The sequence below is a fragment of the Homarus americanus genome, unplaced genomic scaffold, assembly GCF_018991925.1.
Source record: "Homarus americanus isolate GMGI-L3 unplaced genomic scaffold, GMGI_Hamer_2.0 scaffold7626, whole genome shotgun sequence".
Classification (NCBI taxonomy): domain Eukaryota; kingdom Metazoa; phylum Arthropoda; class Malacostraca; order Decapoda; family Nephropidae; genus Homarus; species Homarus americanus.
Genome location: NW_024718273.1, coordinates 14123908 through 14146872, shown reverse-complemented (window position 1 = coordinate 14146872; position 22965 = coordinate 14123908). Strand labels below are relative to the sequence as shown.

The following is a 22965-nucleotide window of genomic DNA, read 5'->3' as shown; positions in this document are numbered from 1 at the left end:
TGAGGACGAGGACTTAAGCAATATAGTATGATGATTTTTTACCCCTTTGAATATGATGATTTATTAACCCTCTTGAGTACAATGACTTAATCCATTGAAAACAATTCCTCAACTCCCTGCGTACAAAGTTAATGCATTAAGGGGAACAGACGAACGTATTCAAAGGGTTAAAACATCATACCTTATGGGTAAATATACATCACACAGGGCTAATTCATTCCCGTAATTAAAGGGATGATAATAATAATAATAATAATAATAATAGAAATGCCCTTTAAATAATGTTATGAAGTTACTTGAGAACGTAAAAGCGAGATGTACAGTCACTCAAAAAAAAATTATATAAAATTGTGTTGAGGCCATATGACACAACGGACGAAGGATTTTGACAACCCTACCGAGACAACAAGAGTCACAGTGTTCATTCTGAAATTCATCGATCCCCAGGTAGTGATATTTTTTTGAATGACTGTACACTGAAAAAAAGTGTATTAATCAGTGAAAAAATATTACTAATTGTTTATTACACTCAGGACTGCAGCTGGTCCTTTCAATCGTACTAAATAAAACAGTAAAGATGCTAGTCCCTAATTATTTGTTTCTTTTATTACAGGAATGGGCTCCAAGGATGATCTCTCTAACAGATAGTGCCACAGCGCCACCATCAGCTGGAGCCAGAAACAAAAATCCGATAAACAAACCCAATATCGTTATCCCGGCAATAGCTCCCAGTGCCACACAACAAAGTCATCACTCAATTAAACCTTCGCGGGATGATATCAATCTGTCAGGCCTAAGCGAACGGCCACCTGACCCCGTATATAATGAACGTGAGGCTAAAAATGCAAAAACCAACATCAGTCAACCGCATTTAATAAAACCGACGCACAATGAAAGAGGAGAGGCGGATGAAAATGCAGTTTCTGTTTCGAGAGATTCAGACGACGACGTAGTTGGGTACGAACAGCGGGGAAATTCAGGGAAAACAACACAGGAGTTCAGTAATTCGTTCATAGATGGCAAGGAAATGGGGAAATCTCGTCTTGATAAATCTCCCTCCTTGAGAAAATTCAATACATCTCAAGAAATCGTGGGAGGAGGCGATTCACTGACACATTCCGATACTGTGATCTTCAGGATGTTCCACACCGACTCACGAACCAACAGAAGCACCAGAACCTACCTGAAACACACTCACGCCCTCACCATCCACAACAGAAGCAGAGAGTTTCCCGGTAACACTCTTCTGCACAGGAATGCCAACAACACCCTGAAGGAGAATATCGACAGGCAGGACACGGAGAGTGAGTTACGAACTGACTTACTCAGAGGAAGAGGAGTGAGGACATCAAAGCAAGAACTCGCCGCTAAAAGAAGCACGAGGGCCAACACAAGTTCGGGTACCAAAAGGAACCCGATTTACAATTCCCAAGTCGTTGCGCCGAATACGACGTCAGTAGTTAATGAAGGTTCCGTTGTACCTGACAGCCCGTTAACAAGAACTGGGAAAGCGAACGAATTTCTCGGACAGGAGAACAATGCCGCCATGCATCAAGATTCAAGAGCCACCGAACAAATGATTCTAATTCAAGAAAGCCACAACACGCCCGGAAGTCTCAAAGCAGACCATCTGCCACCCAGACGCGTGCCTGCCGGAGGTGATAAACCACCACGACCTCCTAATAATGAGGCCACCACCTCACACACACACTTTTATGGAGAGAGCAGCAGGCAGGTTCCAGCTGTGGGAATAGGTGTTTACGTCCCGCCATCGCCAGCAATTACTGACCACAAACTCGTAATTAAATACGGAATTTCTACTCCAAGACTGAACGACCACAACCCACCTGAAAACTTTTATCCCAACGGGTTCTTGGAAGCGCTTCTGATGGGAAAAACATTGAGGAATAGTGACGTAAAAATTCCACAAACAACCCTCAGAGCACCACAAGAGTCACTTCACCGTAGAACTAATACTAATAAAGCTGCTACAAAGCCCATCTCCTCCACCTCCTCCCCCATGACAACCGCAGACTCTCATACAGCTGCCAGGCACAACGGGAGACTCTCTGGAGGAACAACATTACAAAAAGTAAACATCCCAACCATGTCACGCCAACACCAGAACGCCACCACATCCCATGACTTTTGGGACATTTTAGAAGGAACAAACGGACCAGAAACAGCCAATGGCCTCGTCGACGTCACCCTCCCACAAGTTAGGTCACCGCCATCACTCGTGCACTCAAGCAAGGTCATCGTTGACAAAAATCTGGTAAGAGTGAAGGTTTATAACTATAGTGTACTCTTATGTGGACGCAGTTAACCCCTCGAGGACGATGACTTAATTCCCTCAGTGCAGCATCATCGTAATCAAGGGAATAGGTCATTATCTTCTAAGTTGTTTTTACTCAAGGGATTCATTTATTGTCCCCATCGTCTTAAGTCATAGTACTCAAGGGCTTAAGTTATATTACTCTAGGGTTTCAGTCATCATACTCACCGGTTAAAGTCATCATACTCACAGGTTAAAGTCACCATACTCACCGGTTTAAGTCATCGTACTCACCGGTTAAAGTCATCGTACTCGAGGGTAGAAGCACGAAAAATGTGTTGGACGGTAATAATATCACGTGTTCCAAGGATTACCTCAGATAACCCACATCACTATCAAAAGCCAAGCATCTTTTTATAACTCTTTTTTTAACACGGTCGTCAACGTTGCCTCACCTGGCAGACATTATTATATTATTGAGAGAAAAAGAGCCCCGCTAAAAGTTGTATTTTTTTACACTATTAACATCAGCAGGAGATAAGGACTCACTAACTACATAATATAACCCTGAAGAAAAAGTTTGAGTCATGTTCCAGTAAAAGTTTATCAGTTTAGTCAATTTCTTTCATCTCAAATTTAAAAAAAAAAAATTCTATTGCAGAGATTTATCCGAGGAAATGAAATGGTTAAGAAATTTAATATTATACACCCGCCTCATATAAAAAATTTCCGAGCAAACATTTTAATTTTGAAATCAAAGAAAGGACTAAATATTTCAAGTTATTTAAATAATATATTGTTAGTTGACCCTAAAGAGTTCACAGACTCCCTGATAGCATCTAATTAATATTAATGTGTTTTACTCAAGCTCTGGGTCGTCCATTATCCACCTCATATAATAAATCTTAGTTAATTTCACTGAATTAAAAAAAGAAAATCCATTATACAAAAAAAGTTTTACTCGATCACAAAATCTCCCCCCAAAAAGTAATAATGATATTATAAGACTCATCACTAACGTTTAAATAAAAAATACCCCGTTTAATTATCTCTGAATCTGATATTTTCTGCCATTGGAAGATATTTTTTTATTATTTTTTGTATTAATATTATGATGATTATGATTACGATTATGATTATGATTATGATTATCATTATTATTATTATTATTATTTTATTATTATTTTTTTTTTTTGGGGGGGGGGGGCAGTTTTATCAAGCACACTTCACCATTCTTAACAACGTCACCTCCAGTCACTGTACAGTTGAACCAGCTATTACGATAATTTATCACTTTCACACTTTTCCACAGGTGAAAGAGGGAGAACCACGCGGGCCAGTCAAAACCCACGAGACTCAGGTGTGGGCGTGGGGGTGGGTGATGGTGGTGGTGGTGGTGATGGTGGTGGTGGCCCTCGTGTTGACAGTGGCAGTGATCTCCCTCGTCTGGTCTGGTCTAGAGTTTATGTGACACTCAAAGCTCTCACAGCCAACAGTACCTCCTCGACCTTCAGCTGCGTCTAACAATTCTGACAGACTGAATGAATGAGTGAATGACTGAATAGATGAATGATTGACTGACTGAGTCACTAAATGTTAAAAACAGCTGACCAACCAATACAGATGCAGTTTATCACAACCATATATATATATATATATATATATATATATATATATATATATATATATATATATATATATATATATATATATATATATACAAACACCGAGAGGCTGTATTTCATTCTGTTTACTCTGTGTTAATAGGATCAAAACCCACTCCCCTCCCCCTTCCAAGGCTAGCACGACTTGTTAAGAAGATCCAACTCCCTTCCTCGATACATTCATCTATATTTTGTTTCTCTCACAGTTTTAGATTAGAACTGAATTCCCTCTTTCGAAATAATCCTCGATGCTGTTTTCTGTTTAATTAAGGTTATCGTCTTAGAGAGAGTGACAGACAGACAGAGACAGAGAGGAGTAGGGTTGAATCCAATTAACACAGAGTCAACAATATGAAATACAGGGTACTGGTGTTTATAAAATATCGAGGTAGGGAATTGAATCCTCTTGATGTAAGTTCAATATATACCTGTGCAGAATATAAACGTTCTTGACTGACAAATACATGTTTATATTTACTGTTGTGTATCTGTCAACTCTGGTGGGTCAAAATATTCCCAATACACAAAGATCAAGTGTACAGAAAATAAACAAGAGACGATATTAAAATGAAAACTGAACAGGAGAAAAAATTAAATGGACAAGGAAAATATAAAGAAGAGAAAGAAAAATGAAAAGTTATAAGGAAAAGTAAAAAAAAAAGGTAAAAAATATTATCCCAGGTGAGTATGACGTCATGGCTAAAAGTTCATAATGTTGAATGTAGATGGCGTTGGTGAAATGTTTTGGTCACTTTAATAATGTTGAATGTAGATGGCGTTGGCGACATGTTGTGTTTACATTAACCTTGGTCACGCCATTGAAGGTCACATGTTTTATCTGGCTGCGTTTTATTTTCATTTTCTCTCTATCTTTCAGTTTCTCTCCGTCGCCTTTTTATTTATTTGTCTCTCTCTCTCTCTCTCTCTCTCTCTCTCTCTCTCTCTCTCTCTCTCCCTCTCTTTCTCTCTCTCTTCCACAGAACATATACAAATTACTTTACAGATCCACTTATAAGTATAATCCTCTTTTCAAGCCCAGGGGACCACCACACCAGCCCTACAGCCTCCCCTACGTGTAAAATAATTAATAACCTAACCATAAGCCGCTTTTTTAATTAAGAGAGGTAAAATACTATATCTCCAATTAAATTAACCTTTAGTAAAACTTGAAACAGAATCCTAACCAAAAACCTAAACTAACCTAAAACAATTTACTGCCCGGAAGATTGAAAGTCACGTCTCTTTTAAAAGACTCTTTATAAGTATTCCTCATTATTTTGAACGTTATTGCCATGGCTACACACACACACAAACACATATATACACCATCACACACACATTTAATGGTTGCCCCTCGTGTAACGAGGATGGCCGGCCCAAGGGCCACCTAGGCGTGAATTTGTTTAAGGTGTAGAAGCTGTCGCCAACACAACAACCACACCCTGAGTTATCAAGTTGCATGACCCAGTGTCAAGGAACAGTCCGAGAAGACCGGACAACTCGCCAACTGCACTGGTTAACCATTACCCCGGAATACGATCCGCAAATCGATTAACATCCAGGTCCCCAATTACTGCTGGGTAGGCAGAGGCAAATGGCGTAAAGAAACTTACGCATAGACCCTGCCCGGGGGTCGAACCTGGGTCCGCTCGCTTGCGAGGCGAGAATGCTGACCATTACACCACATACACACATACATACATCCCCACCCTCCCCTCCCCTCCCCCCACACACACACCCACACACACATACCCCTCCCACATACGCAATGTATCCAATAGTGTAGGAAATAAAGACATGTGCTACGACAACAACTAGAAATATCCAAAACACACCCACCCACCCACCCCCACCCACACACACACACAGTATAAAGCGTGAATCTGACGACGTATACTGTACACTGATTTGCAAGGATGATGTTTAGATTAAAGAACAAATCATAACAAGGAGGAACCAGAGAAAGATACCAGGTGGTCAGGCTGGGGTGGTGATGGTGGTGGTGATGGTGGTGATGGTGATGGTGGTGGTGGTGGTGATTGTGTGGGTGGTAGTGGTGGTGGTGATGCTGGTGGTACTGATGAAGGTAGTGGTGTGGATGGCGGTAGTTGTGGTGATAGTGGTGGTGGTGGTGTGGATAGTGGTAGAAGTAGTGGGCCAGAAATATAAATAATCCCACTAAGCCTCCACCGGTATCGTCAGTATATCCGTCCAGTGATCACCAGCAACACGCCCAACTTGGTCTAAATCTTCCCAAACATTCCCCAAGTTAAGAATTCCCCCAAATATTCCCCAAGTTAAGAATTCCCCCAAACATATTCCCCAAGTTAAGAATTCCCCCAAACATATTTCTCAAGTTAAGAATCCCAAATATATTCCCCAAGTTAAGAATTCTCAAACATATTCCCGATAAAAATTTTCCGAAGTTAAGAATTCGTAAACACCCAAAGTTAAAATGTTCCCTTAACCAATTAACAGTAAGTTACAATGGCGACATTTACTTCAGGGTTTACGACAAATACACAAGACAGGTTTAAGACTCCTAACAATATTTTCGGCGTATATTTTGCACCAGTCTAGCGTGTATTAGAAATTATGTAGGAAAGAAGAGGTAATTTGTGTCCCTAGTATCGTTCGTAGTCCCGGCGTAGTTCGTGAGCCTTGCCTATTTCGTAGTTCACTTCCTTGAACACCCGCGGGGCAGCTAACCGGACAGAAAAGAACACAGACTAAAGAAAATCTAACGTGTATTTTGCTGTACAGATTAAGGAATACACCATTACACGTTCCTCGTCTAGAAAAATGTCTCATCTTACAACCTCCTTATCCTATAGAATTTCACTCATAGTACGCGTTACCTTTCTGTTAAATGATATCAACGCTGACCCACAATAAACACCTGATTGATAAAAGTTTAATTTTATCCGTATATCGAAATTACATTACCGGTATCAGTATTGTATATCGTCGAAACCTCTACCGGAACATCTATCTTTTTGAATAATGGCTTCTGAATATTTGCATGTTAAGGGTAAAATATTCATGAGTAGCCGAGGGGTAAGGGAAAAAACCCAAACACATTTCTCCCCCGACTGTTTTTAGGTGTTGTCTCTGAGGCCATTGAAACAGCCAAACACTAACCTGGTGTGAAATTTCCATAACTAACTTCAACTCAATTACCAAAAAAATTATTGGTCGACGTTGACTAATGGAGTGAGAATTTGATTGTTTCATAGTGTTAGATATATATTTATTTATTTTCATATATTATAATGTCTTTGGCTAGTCCTTCAGTACGAGAAATCTGCCTTGAGTACATTATCTTCGAATACAATTAATAGTACATCGTGTTAAAGAATGGTTACTAAGTTATTGTACTCGAGGGAATAATTCATTGTACTCAAAGAAATTAATTACTGTACTCGAGGCAGTATGTCATTATACTCCAGGGAATAAGCTATTGCACTTGTCACTGTACTCAATGGAATAAGTCACAGCACTCAAGGGAATATGTCATCACACTCTCAAGGAAATAAATAAATGTACTCATAGGTATAGGATATTTTGCAGCTGTACTCAAACTGTTGTTATCGTACTCAATAGGTCAGTCAGTCAAGATTGGTATTCATAGAGCGAGCGAGCACGCACACACACACACACACACACACACACACGTTACAACAGACACAGGACCATAACTCGACCCCGCAGAGGCACTATGTTTTAACCGTTTATTAACAAGTCTCGCGAAAGTATTGACAGTCGCCATGCCCGACGGTGAGTCCAACCATCGGGCACCCGACGCTCATGTAAAGCGAGGTCATTCGAGAACATGCTTCGGGCAATACGATGAATCGGGATAGCGATGTACCACGCAGGGCTACCAACATTTCCAAATGGGCTGAATGGCCCACTGTTACCACAACCCAGGCGTCGAGTACCCCAGTAATATTTTCCTCAAACACACACACTAAAAAATATAGCAAACACACAAAAAAAAAATCATATCATAGGACCAAACGAACACAAATGTGTCAAGGGGACATGATATCTATGGGGTATAGAAATGATTATTCTCTGGTGCTTGTTAGAATTTTTTAAAGCGGGAAATATGACTAGCCAGGAACGGAGGATACCGCTGTCCTTCAAACAGCGCAGTACTCTTGTTGCACAAGAAAAGTCACGTATTCATCCATCCTGAAATTTGGCATTACCTTTTAGTAAGTGTCTACTTATCCGAGAATTCCTAACCTAACCTGATCACACATTTATTATGTAGCCTAGTCAGCATTACACAAAATTCTTACAGTCTGTAAATGATTTAATGTTTCAGGATGTTAATATTATTACATTCTGTTTAACTTTATTTATGTTACCCATCCTTAACTATTGTGCCCCAGTTTGGTTCTCAGGTGCAATGCCTCTTAAAAATAATGGATAGGGTATTAAATAAAGCCAAATTCCTTTGTGATGAGGCTGACTATAGGCTATTCATAAACATAGAAATTTCGTTGGTAATTTGTGCCTGCTATATGAAGTTTACATTTCTTATTCTAGGAACATCAATTATCGTGTTAAAAAACATACAGGTGCGTTGATATATTCTCTATAAGTAGATGTTTTTGTTTCTTCTCTAAAACACTGCCTAGACCTCGAGTATTTAGCGGCGTGCTGTTGGTTACGTGGGGCTGCACGCTCATGATCAGCCGGAATTATTTAACACTTGTAAATAACTGACAATATTTATTTGTATAGGGAAACAAAACTTTCAGTCACCAACAAACTCATTTTCTATCTGTTTTGAATATAATCAATCTCAATATATCAAAATTTGAAGGATGAAAAAGGTTCATATATTCATCGGGACTGCCACAGGGCGGGTACCCGTTCCCGATGAAATGTTCCAACGACCCCGATAGCAAACCCACCGGTGTACCCGATCGGTTGGGTGTGGTAATGATTGTGAATTTGGCCCAATAGACGAATCGGTATAGCCAAACATACAATTACTAGACAGACAGACAGATGGATAAAGACAGTCAAAAAGACGAACAGATATACATACATACAGATAGAGAACGACAAACAGATAAAAACGATAAAAATACCCTGACCAATAAACTGACACAGACAAATAGACAGACATAAAAATTACAGGCAAACAACAGACTGATAGACGTAAATATTGACAGACAGACAGACAGACAGACAGACAATTCACCACAGCTGGGAAACACAACAAAACTATGGATCATCCGCTTGCCCTCACCCTCCCATAAAAACAACACAATGTATACAGTGGAACAATATAAACAACAAACAACATAAACAATGGAAACAATATAAGCAATGGATACAAACAACCGGTAAACAAAGAAAACAACATAAATATAAAGCAAACAACAGCAATATATTTCAAACATTGAATTAATCCAACGACCGTAAAAAATTTTCCTGGGATAGAAAATATCAGAGAGAGTAAGATCTTTCATCACGATTTTAATAACAACATTAGGGACTCATAATGTCTTGTTTATTCAGTATACAGTATATAAAATGATTCACCTTTTGTTTATGTCTAGAGAAGCAACGATGAATACCACAGGTGAAATTTACCACTGAATCACACATAACAAACATCAATACAGACATGCATGTATATACACTATACATATAATATTCATACATAAAAACATTGGCTGTGTGTGTGTGTGTGTGTGTGTGTGTGTGTGTACGTGTTATATTCAAACAAATTTCCACCAGGACTTTTTTTTTTAATTTTCCTGTTGCCGTGGATTTTATATCGCTAGACTAGTGAAGCTCTCTCTCTCTCTCTTTTCCAGCATCCTCTCTCTGGCCTCTCTCTTTCTCACCATCACCATCTGGCCAAACACGATACCCAAACGAGCTCTTAAGTGTTTACTATCACAAGACAATGTACATAATCTGTATTAATGAACGTTCACATTTTACTGACGAGCATTCATTCTACCGATACGTGTTACACAATGATGGTCGCGTTCACAATACATCGAAGCGTTTTACAATTCAACTACAGTAAGAGACAACGATACCAAGGAAAAGATTGATTTGAAATGTTAAAAGTCACAAATAAGATAAAAGCCAATTTAGAACATAACATAGAAGTCTACGGTGTTATCCTGCCATGTTTAACTTACTGGTCTTATAACACGTAAGAGGGACGCGTATTATCAAAAAAAAATCGTGGTTATGTTAAAAAAGTTAGAAACGTAATCGGTAAAAATACCAAAAATATTAATAATTTAGTGTTTAATATGTCATAAACCAGAGTGTTTCTATTCTACGTTCATACTAAGCTATTAAAGAAGTTATTACAGTTTATAAGTACAAATGAACTTTATAATACGCCATATATTATACCAGCATATATTAAACTTAAAATACTAAGGATATTAATAACGTCCATAATTTGTCAAAGAATGTCAGAAAGTTCGGACAAGATTTGAAAATAATTACACAAGATTATTAAAGAGAAATGATTGATTAAACCTATGGTGATATTTTAATGGTGTTTACGTCCCTTTCTCCTCTCCCCTCTACCCTCTTTCTTTCTTCCCTCTATCCCTCTCACCGTTCTTCCTTCCTCTTCTTCCCTTTCTTTCTCTTGTCCTTTCTGTTCTTCCTTCTTTCCCTATTTTATCTATAATATCTGTCTCCTCCTTTCCTGCCTTCCTAACTCACCCCCCCAATTACTTCTCTGCTTAAGTTCTTCCCTCTTGCCCTCCTCCCTCTTCCACTCTCCTCCCCACCTCCCTATACCTCTCACCTACCCATCTTCCTCTTTCTCTCTCCTCTCAGCCTTCCTCTTCTTCACTCCACCCAACCTCCCTCTTCCACCTACCACCCTCTTCCTATCTTTTCTCTACCCCCATCTCCCTCCTCCCCACCACCTCTCTTCCATACCTCCCTCTTCCTCTCTCCTCACCTCCTCTTCTCCCCGCCTCCCCCATCCTCTCTCCCTACCACAGGGACACAAGGCTTCAGCTCCCCTTCATAAATTACCACTAATGATCGTGTCTCAAGAGTTCCCACCTGTGTTACCGTAATGACCACCACATTACGTGAATAATGATAAGACTGATAATAATAATAATAATAATAATAATAATAATAATAATAATAATAACATAAATGATAATAATAATAATAATAATAATAATAATATTCTCTTATTACTACATTAGAATGATAATATAACCTAGTCCAAAAAATTAATAACACTAATAAAAATAATAATAAATACAGCGAAAACACCCAAGCCTAATGTAAGCAATTTATTTTTTGTATATTACAGGTTCTCATATATCCAAGGTTAGGTTAGGTTAGGTTAGGATAGGATAGGATAGGATAGGTTAGGTTAGGTTAGGTTGATAATGTGTACCTTCTTGATTATAGTGGTAATTAATTAGTATCTCTCTTTGTCACAGATTTTAAGATATTATTAACTTTTCCACAGAACACCTTCAAAATATTATCTCTTCTGGGGTTAAATAATGTGACCTTACATCTCGTGTTCACCTCACCTCTCACCTTCCTCTTCATCTTTTTAACCTCATCTCTCACTCTCCCCTCCATCTTGCTTACCTCACTTCTCACCCTACCCTCCATCATGTTCACCTCACCTGTCACTCCCCTTCATTTTGTTTACCTCACCTCTCACGTTTCCCTCCATCATGTTTACCACACCTGTCACTCCCCTCCACCTTGTCCCCTCACCTCTCATCCTCCCCTCATCCTCATTCTCCTCACACTACCTTCCCAGTAATCATAACACCTAACTACGTTCATTAGGGCGTCGTTTACTGCACTCCTCTGCCGTGGTTATCGAGTCCATATTCTTATACATTACTATCTTTAATTTCTTCCTTAAAAGGTATTGACATATCCTACGCCTTACCTTTTTCGTTATGGTAATTAAACTTTATGTCATCTTGCAGGTGAGAATGATTAGTTTAACTCAGGGCACTAATTGGTAGCGGGGAGGGGGTCAAAGGTAAAAATAACAGTAAAATTACAAAAAAATGGGGAGGGAGAGAGAGAGAGAGAGAGAGAGAGAGAGAGAGAGAGAGAGAGAGAGAGAGAGAGAGAAGCCCCACCAAACCCCGAGTCATAGTAAGATCGAACCTTGTCAGTTGTACAGTAGGTTGGTGAGTCCAGCGTGATGTCGACGTAACCACAGAATCTTATTATAAACCTTCATCATTTATTTATTATTCCATTATACACTTCTCTTGTATCTTTCAACGCTACGACATTATACCACACTTTTTTTTAAACAAGAAATTGAAAAAAAGATTCTTCACCGAATATTGTTTTTTTGGTTATAATTACATACACTGTTTACCGTCTAGAGTAATTAGTGTCTCCAAATGGCTAACCTATATGACCTATAACAAACCTACCCACCAATCACGTCCGTTCATTCATATATAGTGATACTACCACTGTGACGGTGCCGTTTGGAGACGCGAGTCACCACAGGGTGAGTAGGGACACATTTTCGAAGCTGTGCCATCATTAACGCTATCAGCCTGTCATCATTATCATACTATCATCGTCATCCAGTAGTCATCATAATCATCCTATCATCATCGTCATCTTATCATCATCATCATCATCATCATTAACCCGTCCTCACTTCATCGTCATCCTGTCCTCATTATCATTGTCTTGTCATCATCATCATCATCATCATCATCATCATCATCATCATCATCCAATCATCACTGCCATCCATCACCAGCGATGAGGAGAGTAGTTAAAGGCAATTACAGAAAGTGAATAGAATGACTTCAGACGGCAATGGAATGACTTCATAGCAAAATAGAATGACTTCAGAATTCGATAAAATTACTTCAAACCCAATAAAACTATATACTGATTACAACACCAATAGAATGACTTCAGACCTCAATATAACGACTTCAGACCATATAACGACTTCAGACCCTAATAAAATGACATTAGACCCCAATAGAATGACTTCAGAATCCACCATGACCAACAACCAGAAATAATGAGAAATAATTTTAGTCGAAATTTTTAATAAGATCTCATAAATGTAAATCATAATTATTACTGAAGATTAATTACACTGGAATATACCGTCATGACGCACATACTAAATAATACAGTACAATGATGAGGAAACGGAGTGTAATGATGGTTCGGAAATACAAAATAATAAACTGTAATCTGTGTTTTTATGTAATACTTTGTGTTTGGTTAGGTTAGGTTAGGTTGTCGGCCAATTTTTCTTTTGTATCATCAATAAGGACCTCTTCCCCCTTCCCATACACACACACCTCTAAAAAATCACGTATATTATGGTCTAATTATTATCTAAATTAATGGGAAGTTTAATGAAAGTGTATTCAATAGTCTCTGATTAATGAAGGTTATGGGAAAAAATCGAGAGAAAAAAAAATAGCCGCTTGTCATTCATTTTTTTATAATATTCAAACGTCATTTAAAATTCATTATCATCTCATTATCCTCAAACTTTATGGTGAGTTTGAAGTAAAAAAAAAAATTATCTTTCTCGGGCTTCTGTTTAATGAGCGGAAACAGAAAATTTCGGGTACAAAAAAAGCCAGGAGAGTAATTTCATAGTCTCCCCCTCCTCCATTTTCTATCATGGGGGAGACTAAAAAAAAAAAAAAACGTTGGATCACATGAATATTAAGGCACCCTAGATTTTATCACCCGAAGTTTGATCATTCTAACGTTACCTGGGAGGGGGAGGGGAGGGGAATTATATCAGGTTCGTTTAAGATAAGGTTAAGGTTAAGGTTGGGTTACGGGTTAGGTTAGGTTAGGTCAGACTTGATAAGGTTACCGTAGGTTATATTAAGTTTGTTATAGCGCCATATAACAAACTACAGCATCACACTGAATACGTAACAAACACACGTATAGTTTATTTTGCTCTTATTATACAAACTGCATTCCTCATATTACTTATTAAATCCATGCTTAACAACCCTCATCTCAGAGAAGGGCCAAAGGTCACACACTATATTGCTGACCTCCACACACACACACACACACACACACACACACACACACACACACACACACACACACCTCTCACACAGCGTTCACAGTCTGGCCGCCTACCGAGAGACAGATATAGGCTGTATCCCAGAGGACACACCCATAAAGCTCTCTTATGGCACCGTCCAACTACGACCTACCGTAAATATATCTTAAGTGTATATATAAAGTGTTAAACCAGATAAACAACAAACACGCCCTGCTACCTAAAGTGTCTTCAAATAAATAAGTGACTGACTTCAAGTAGCAATAACTACTAAAAACTACGATCTGACTACAACAGGTTAGGTTAAGTTAGGTTTGGTTAGGTTACGTTAAATTAGCTGGGATGCCGAATCATTGCTTCATCCAAAAAGACAATTCTGATGAGACTAATAATGAGGAGTCTGTATCTAAAGAGGCAATAACGACCCCCCATGACTACAACTCGTTATCAGGTATTGTAATTAAGGCGACAACACCTGTAAAATGGTGTAAGAGGATCAAGAGGAAGATTGGTGGTGCCGGACTGCCGTGTTCTCGTGGGGAGTGTGTGGGTGACGGTGTGTGGGAGAGACTGTGTGGGAGACTGTGTGAGGGATGGTATATGTGGGAGGTGATAGTGTGTGGGAGACGGTGTGTGTGTGTGTGTGTGTGTGTGTGTGTTAGGGGGAGAGACGCTGTGTGGGAGATGTGGAGAAATAAATATATTCTCTAATGCTGTCTATAAATAAGTTGTACGAGAGAGAGAGAGAGAGAGAGAGATGTACAAGGCACCACCACCACCACCAAAGCCATCATATAAACCTTTCTGCCGATGAGTGAGAATTTAGTTATGTGTTGTTGAATTGGTTCGATTTAGTGTTGAAAGGTTACATTAGGTGGATTCACTGGGTTATACCGGGTCGTGAGAGAGGAATAATTCGTCCCCATTAATGGCTTGAATAAATGACTAAGTGGTTTATAGAGAGGCTGATGTGGTTAAAAATATGTCTCCTCCTCCCTGTGTGTGTGTGTGTGTGTGTGTGTGTGTGTGTGTGTGTGTGTGTGTGTGTGTGGGGCCAGAAACACGAGTCAGTACACACTCACCTTCCCCCCCTTGCATTGGTTCCACCTGACTGCTGTAAATGATGTGTACTAAACAAGGTCCCTATAACTTAGTACCACCACCCATCATCAACAACTCCCTTCCTCTAGAATGTATTGACGCTAAGCCCTCCCATTCATTCACGTTCACTGGTGCCTCATTCCTTCTCATCCTTCTCACTACCAATGGATCCTTCTACCTCCTCCTTGGTCTCTCCTTCTTCCTCCTATACGACCCAGGTCTAATTTTCTAATGCCTACAGACCTTCTTTCACTTCCATAACCATTGATGCATTTCTCTCTATATCTTATTTACTCAAACTATTGATATTAAGTACATTATTTATCGCTTTATATTTGCTCTTGCTATCAGAGTTCTATGTTTCACACCCACAGTATCAGGTCAATATTTCCCCTGTACAATACACCCACATCTTTGTTGCCTCCCCTGACGCGGTTCTTTTTCTCAATACAATTCTCAATCAACCAATTACATTCTTTCCTTCTGTTACTCTGTGGTTTAATTCATCACTCACTTGTACCATTTACTCACAAATTCTCTCCTAGGTATCTGATACACATCCACTTTCTTCATTCTATCTAAAAGTCAAGCTAATATATATTCCTCCGTTTACTTTCTCTACTTAATCCTACTTTCTTCACAATTCACTATTAACTTTCTCCTGGTAGGCACTCTCTTCCAAACTCATTTACTGAAATATATGGATTTGTCCCCCATCGCTCATTAGAACAACACCATTTACATACATCAACTCACACACCCAATAAATCCCGTATAACTATTTAACAACCCAGTATATATCTCTTTTACGACCTCTATCAATAAATGCAATAAACTACTATGATGCCATTTACACTTCACACACCTCCTACTACACTTCACACACCTCCTACTACTACATTTCACACAGCTATTCCTACTACACTTCACACACCTACTACTAATACGAACAGACAGATAGACCATTCCAATAAAACATCATCACATAAGCCCCTTGATAACCCACTGGGAAATGAGTTGTCAGTTGAAAAAGTTTTCCAATATTTCCCATCAAGGAAAAATGGCCAAATTACACGTGCGAGTCAATACGGAATATTACGGGTCACTTTTAATCATTGGTGACCTTAATCTCGGCTCCCGGTGAACTCCCCTCCAGTAACGACGAGTTGAGGTGGAAATTCTCCCATCTAACTGGAAAATTGAGATTGAAAGTGTTCGGCTGTTATGGTGAGGAGGAAGAACGGAGGTAAGGTCTCTAAATGTAACTGTAAATGAAGTTATTCTTAATAAAAGGAAATTTATACTAGAGTGAAACTAACCCGAGGACACACACGCACACACGCCAGTAATGTAGGTCTCGATATCATTTTTTCCAGGTCTCGGGTATAATTGGTATCGGATTATTGCTCGAGACTTTTCAAGACCACAAATTTGTTTAACATATTTTTCAGGTTTGTTTGTAGAGCGTGTTTAAACGGTTAAGACTGTATTCAGGTGGGGGAGTTACTTCACCTCTGGTCACTACCTAGACCATTAACCCCCTACTTGAGTCCAGGGAATATTCGCCATAAGTATAGGGATTTTCCTGGTTCGTGGGTAATTTTCTTAGGCAAGGTGGCCCATTTAAGAGAGGCGACAGCAGAACAAAGCCAAGTTTCCACCACTGTTCACTCTGACATTGACCACTGTAACTGTGCCTGTCTCTAGTGGCTCATGTGGGCGTGTTACCCGTGGAGGATAATAATGTAATACGTATGTTGATGTTTCTTAAGTGTAAAAAACACTTATGTATGAAAAAAAAAATAAAGTACCTGGATATGAACGACGAGCCTAATATATGAGTTATGACCCCACAAGAAATAATTACATACAGTCTGTGTATTTAATTACTAATGTTTATATCAGAAGATTTAAAAACAATATGCAAATTAATTGGTAGTTGGTACACACATCCATAGAGGTCGTTAAAACTGTCCATGATTTAAAGTAATACTGATCCACCCTCGCTATTGTATTTACACCTCTCAAGAATAGTATACCTGTATGAACGGGAACTCTCATATTTTATTAAACAAATCACCCTAAACACACGCACACACACACACCAATGCTCTCTCTCCACCCTGGAAATGCCATCCCTCAGTGACCTCCACCACCAAGCACTGGAAAGGTTTGGCCGTGGACTACTGCACCACCCTCGCCACCTCCTGCCCCCCACCCAACTCGCGCAGTCCGCCACTACAACAAAATTCAGCCCATAAGAGCCCGCACCGATAGATATAAGAACAGCACCATCCCATCTATTGTTAAAATAATAAACAACTCCTGATTTATGTACTGTACAGCCCTGTAAATGTATTCAATGCATATTATATCATTATGTCTAAATCAAATGTAAGTCTGTATATTTTCAGCCACCGGCTGCAACTCTATTAATAAACCGTTTATTATTATTATTATTATTATTATTATTATTATTATTATTATTATCACACACACACACACACACACACACACACACACACACACACACAAAGTGACAAAACTAATTTCAACAGGAAACTCACATTGTAGGACACGAGTTTTGGAAGAATATTGTACAACTTTTTTTATTAACAAGTCATATAATTCCGTTGGTTGTCTGATGAAACAACACAATGACTTTATTGCAATAACAATTTAGGAGAAAATATTGCGTGGTAATTTTCTTTCATGCTTAAACCGACAATGACGAGGCCAATTACGTGATTTCCAATTCGTTAGTCGTCAAACAGTGTAACAACTATCAAACATAAATTGCTTCTCACTGGCGAGGAATTAAAATTTGGGGAGAGTAAACAAGTCGAACAAATCCTGTTATGTATGCCAATGGTTGAGTCATTTCTGTCTGTCTGTCTGTCTGTCTATTTAGGAATAATTTATATCTACCTGTCTGTCTACCTGTCTGTCTCATCGTTACTCAGCCCCCCACCAAAAAAGAAAAATAATAAATAAATAGAAAGTGAGGTGTAAGGAAAGTGATAAAAGACAAATGTAGAGAGTGAGGAGACGTAACACAACAAGCGCGCGCACACACACACACACACTTCATCCTTGACCACCGAAGGGTCAAGACGCACCTGGCGCTGCTCTGGCAGCAGCCAGGTCAACTGTTATGTTGGCCCATACCAACTCCCTCCCCTGAACCCCTCCTACTCACCGGAATATCAACAAGTTCTCGCCAGAAGTTACTATTTCATTTAGGAAAGGAATGAAACCAGTGTTGAATAGTGGTGAACAATGCTTAAGTCAGTGAAAAACAACTCAACAGTAACAGCTGAGTAGCATCCAAGCTAACCTTCACACAGTGAGGTCCCAGGTACCCAGTGATAACTGCACGTGAGACTCAACAACACCAGCTATGTGTTAATCCGTCCACGATAGGGAGGCCTGGGACCACACCTCACTCACTTGAGTGAGTGAGGTCCTGTGACACCAGACCACGTGGTGTCCCCATGATGCTACGACACCACGTAGCGAATGAGTTGCTACAGCATCATGTGAGGTTCCTCATAACACCATCTGTGAGGGAATTACTCCACCACATGAGGCCAAACATAACACCATCTGTGAGGGAATTACTTAACCATGCGAGGCCCCTCATAACACTATCTGTGAGGGAATTACTACACCACATCAAGCCCTTCATAACGCCATCTGTGAGGCAGTGGTGGGTAAAGCTAAACGAAAAGTTAGCTTCGCTAATCTGCTAACTAAAAAGTTAACTTCGCTAACGTTAAACCGCTAAACAGCTAAAAAAATTAGCGGATGCTAACGCGAACTGCTAACTTATATTATATGAATTTAGCTTCGGTTTGTTTTTTGGGGGGCTCTAAAAACCCTTAAAAACAGACCTAGAGAGCTGAAATTTTCATATGTTGTCTTGTAGCTTAGACATAGAGCTTTCCAAAAAGGTATAGCATGCCAAGATCAGATGATGATCAAGGTGTACACAAATAATTAAATGAACAAATGAAATTAAACATTAGTTTACATTCAAGTTTCAACATACACTTTATAATCTTTATTTACTGTACGAAAAGACAAAGTATTAAACGAATCCAAAAACTATAGTACTGTATAGGCTAGACTGCTTAGACTGTCTGTAATTTGACAACGTCGTAAGTGAACTGAACTTAGAACTGTGGAATTACACAATGCAGCTCAGCTGCTGCAGCACGGCGTAGACAAATCATGTCTTGTGACGTTTGCACGTACTAACACGCAGTCAGCCAAGCGTGCCTGGCTGGCTGTTGGAGACACGCGTCGCGGCGGCACACCTTACAACAGACAGGAACAAACATGTATAAATTTTGTTAGCGGACTTAAAGTTAGCGGAACTAAATTTAGCGGAAACTAATTGGTCAGCTAATGGTTTCCAAAGTTAGCAAAAACGCTAATCCGCTAACGAGAAAGTTAGCTTCGCTAATTAGCGGAACCGTGCCCACCACTGCTGTGAGGGAATTACTTCACCACATCAGGCCTCTCATAAAACCACCTGTGAGGGAACTACTACACCACGTGATGCCCCTCATAACACCACCTGTGAGGTAGTTACTACACTACATGTTTGCTGTTTAACACCTCAGCGCACAAGATCTACGTGACCTCCGCTGTAAACATTAATCTGTATGTTCACTGTATGTTCCTTTACCTTTCTCTAATGTAGGCTTTTGTTCAACCACCAATGTATGTAATAAGTCATTTATGTCCAATGCACATTTTCAGCCTTCGGGCTGCAGAACTTTTTCAATAAACCGTTAATTATTATTATTATTACACACACACACACACACTTATCCATATCTTCAACTAAAGTAAGTTTATAACATGAATTTGCCATTTTTTATCTCAGTGGCTAAATCAAGGAGGAAATAATATATAAGATAAATAAATAAATAAATATAGATAGAAAATAATAATGGTGTTAAGTAGAGATAGAAGACCAGACTGAGAGGTGGAAGAAGAAGCTGCCGGACAACAAAGCATCCTATTCCTTGTCTTACCACGGCGTTATTCACCACACCCCAAGAGAGGGCAGACATAGTACAAGGTTTGTCCCAAAGGAAATGATAAGAGTCTATGGAGAAAAAACAAAACAAGAATTCGTGTTTCATTACCTAGTAGGCCTGAGAGAGAGAGAGAGAGAGAGTGTGTTATAGGTCAGAGCCACCTGGAGGATAACACATGCATTACACCAACCTTATTTTGTTTATGTTTACGAATTTGTTAGCAAATATATGTAAAAAAAAAAAGAAAAAAACTGATTGGGCTAAGACCTGGTGACGGTGCTGTGTAAACTGTGTAACGCTTGCTGGGGTTTTATTTGTAACCAGCTGCCACTACCGCCACCACAAAACCAAACCACCACCGTCGCCACTACCATTACCACACAACCACAGTCACCACCACCACCAACCGTCACCATCACCACCACTATCACAACCAACCCAACTGACTGTCTCAACTAGTATCTGGGTTAATGGTCTATAATTGTCACCGGAACAAAACCTTAATTTATATAATAATCGATAATTTAGCAGCTCTACCTTAAGTAACATCTAAACACACCTGTATTAACTTTACTACTTAGTGCATCTGTAGTCTGTTGGGTTTGTTTACAATAAGACACTGACCCCTTCATCCTCAGCCTCATTAAATCCTCTTATGGTCTTCTACCTAAACATTTCGCAAGAGCACAACTCGTATTTAGTGAAGCAGAAACATAACATGCGTCTATGGTTAGGACAGGTGGATGGTGATTAAAGCAGGTAACAGAACTAGAATCAAGAGAGGTTCTAGCGAGACACAGAGACTCACGGCGAGTTGAGGGAAGGAAGTCACAAGAAACTTCCGAGGAGGTTGAGACGACGAAGTGGAGGCAATACAGTGTAACACAACCCCCGGCACCTGAGAGTGTTTACGCTACTGACGGCCCCAAGGTTCACTCGGGGTCCAAGTGCAAGAGATGAGAAGGTAAATAAAGCGTTCAATGGGGTCAGACGGGGGTAAAGTGTGATAACAAAGAGGTCCAATACTAGGTCAAGAGACACTACAGGTGATATCAAAGGACATAAACTGGTTAAGGTACGGTCTAAGACCTCAGTTCAGGCTCAAAGGATGTCGACAAAGACATGAAATTGCATTAATCTGTTTCACTACACGCTGGGTAACTGTCAGGCCTCGTTACTGCCTCTTGTCATGTTCACAACACTCGGTGAGTCTGTGAGAGTGGTGGAGTCTTGGAGATAAACGTGTGTAAAAAAAAAAAAAATATTACTGTAAAAATATTCCTTCACACACACATAATATACTGTATATCCATAACAAGGCTTAACCCCAATAGAATAAGCTATACTAACAACAAAGTACACATTCTAGCACCACCAACGACAGTAATACACAACCTGACCTGAACAACTAACAACTCTTCAGCAACAACATCTACCCTTGTGTACTGTAATTATCAATGCGGACATTCTCTTTGTTATTTAGTTATGAAACATCAGTTGGGGAGATTAAAAAGATCAAATGTTAAAACCTCAATACTCATCACACACACACCACTAAAGAGACGTGCTAGTTTTTACCTGCTATTGATTGTATTTCATGTGAGGGAAACAATTGTAGTGTAAATGTAATATATCATAAGTAAAAAGGCCAGAGTGGAAGCAAGAACCTATGACGATACAGCTGAATCTACTTTACTTATACAACGAATATGAATGAAGTGAATAATACATGTGGGTGTCAGGTATCATTCATAAAGCTTTCTACACTAATGTACACAACAACAACAACAATAAAGTGAATCAGGAGAACATCATCTGGCTCACCAACGAACACACACAAGGACACAGAAATAAATAAAAAGACTCACCGGAAAATAACTCGGAAATAAATAACCCTATAGCACAAGAATCAACTCAATATTGTGTTGTAAAAAATTTAATTCATCTATATACACACACACTCATTTCTCGTGGTATTTGAATATAATTTTCATTTACATTCCGGAAACGAAACTCAAGCGACGGACGATAGCTGAGGGAATCATTTATATAATCCCCAGCACTTTGTTGAATAGGAAAAACTAAAAAACTAAAAAAAAAAAAAACACGAAAAAAACCCCCCGAAACAAAACAAAAACGAAATGCCCATAAAAAGTGGATGTGGTCTTTAAGCCATTCTTATTAGGGATCTTCACTCTCTTATTTATACGTAATTTTGAAAAGAAGTACCGGGGAATAATTTGGTTCGAAAAATATATTGAATAAATGGGGAGGAAAGGAGGAGGTTAACGGCGATGAGAGAGAGAGAGAGAGAGAGAGAGAGAGAGAGCAATTAAGACGAGGAAGCGTTTCACAGGAGAACTATAGCTGGTTGTAAGTTAAGGTGAGCTGGACATCTACAGCGAATGGAGGAGAAGAGGCTGGCAAGAAGAGCGCGGAAGACGGAGAAGGAGAAGGAGGAGAGGTAAACCAATAACAAGAGAATGGATGGCAGCGGCAGAGAAACGATCAGATGGAGGAGGAATGTGGAGCTGACAGTTGTGTGAGAAAGAGACCCTACCATGAGAAGGTCACGAGGAGAAGAGAGAGGAACACACACACACACACACACACACACACACACACACACACACACACACACACTAATTAAGTAACAAGGTTTATAAGTTATCACGTGATTTTTTAATAAGTATACGACACGAGTTACACATCATTCAAACGATTAATATTTCATAAATGACACAAAAATAACTGAAGTGCGTTAATATTCTTAATATTTTCGTTCATCAC

At 39.4% G+C, this 22965-nt stretch overlaps 1 protein-coding gene across 1 annotated transcript in view; it reads right to left on the bottom strand.

Moving 5' to 3' along the window:
- The window catches only part of LOC121859424 (gamma-aminobutyric acid receptor subunit gamma-2-like), a gene marked incomplete in the record, with an annotated part of 138498 nt that overhangs the window by 104411 nt on the left and 11122 nt on the right, over positions 1-22965 (bottom strand).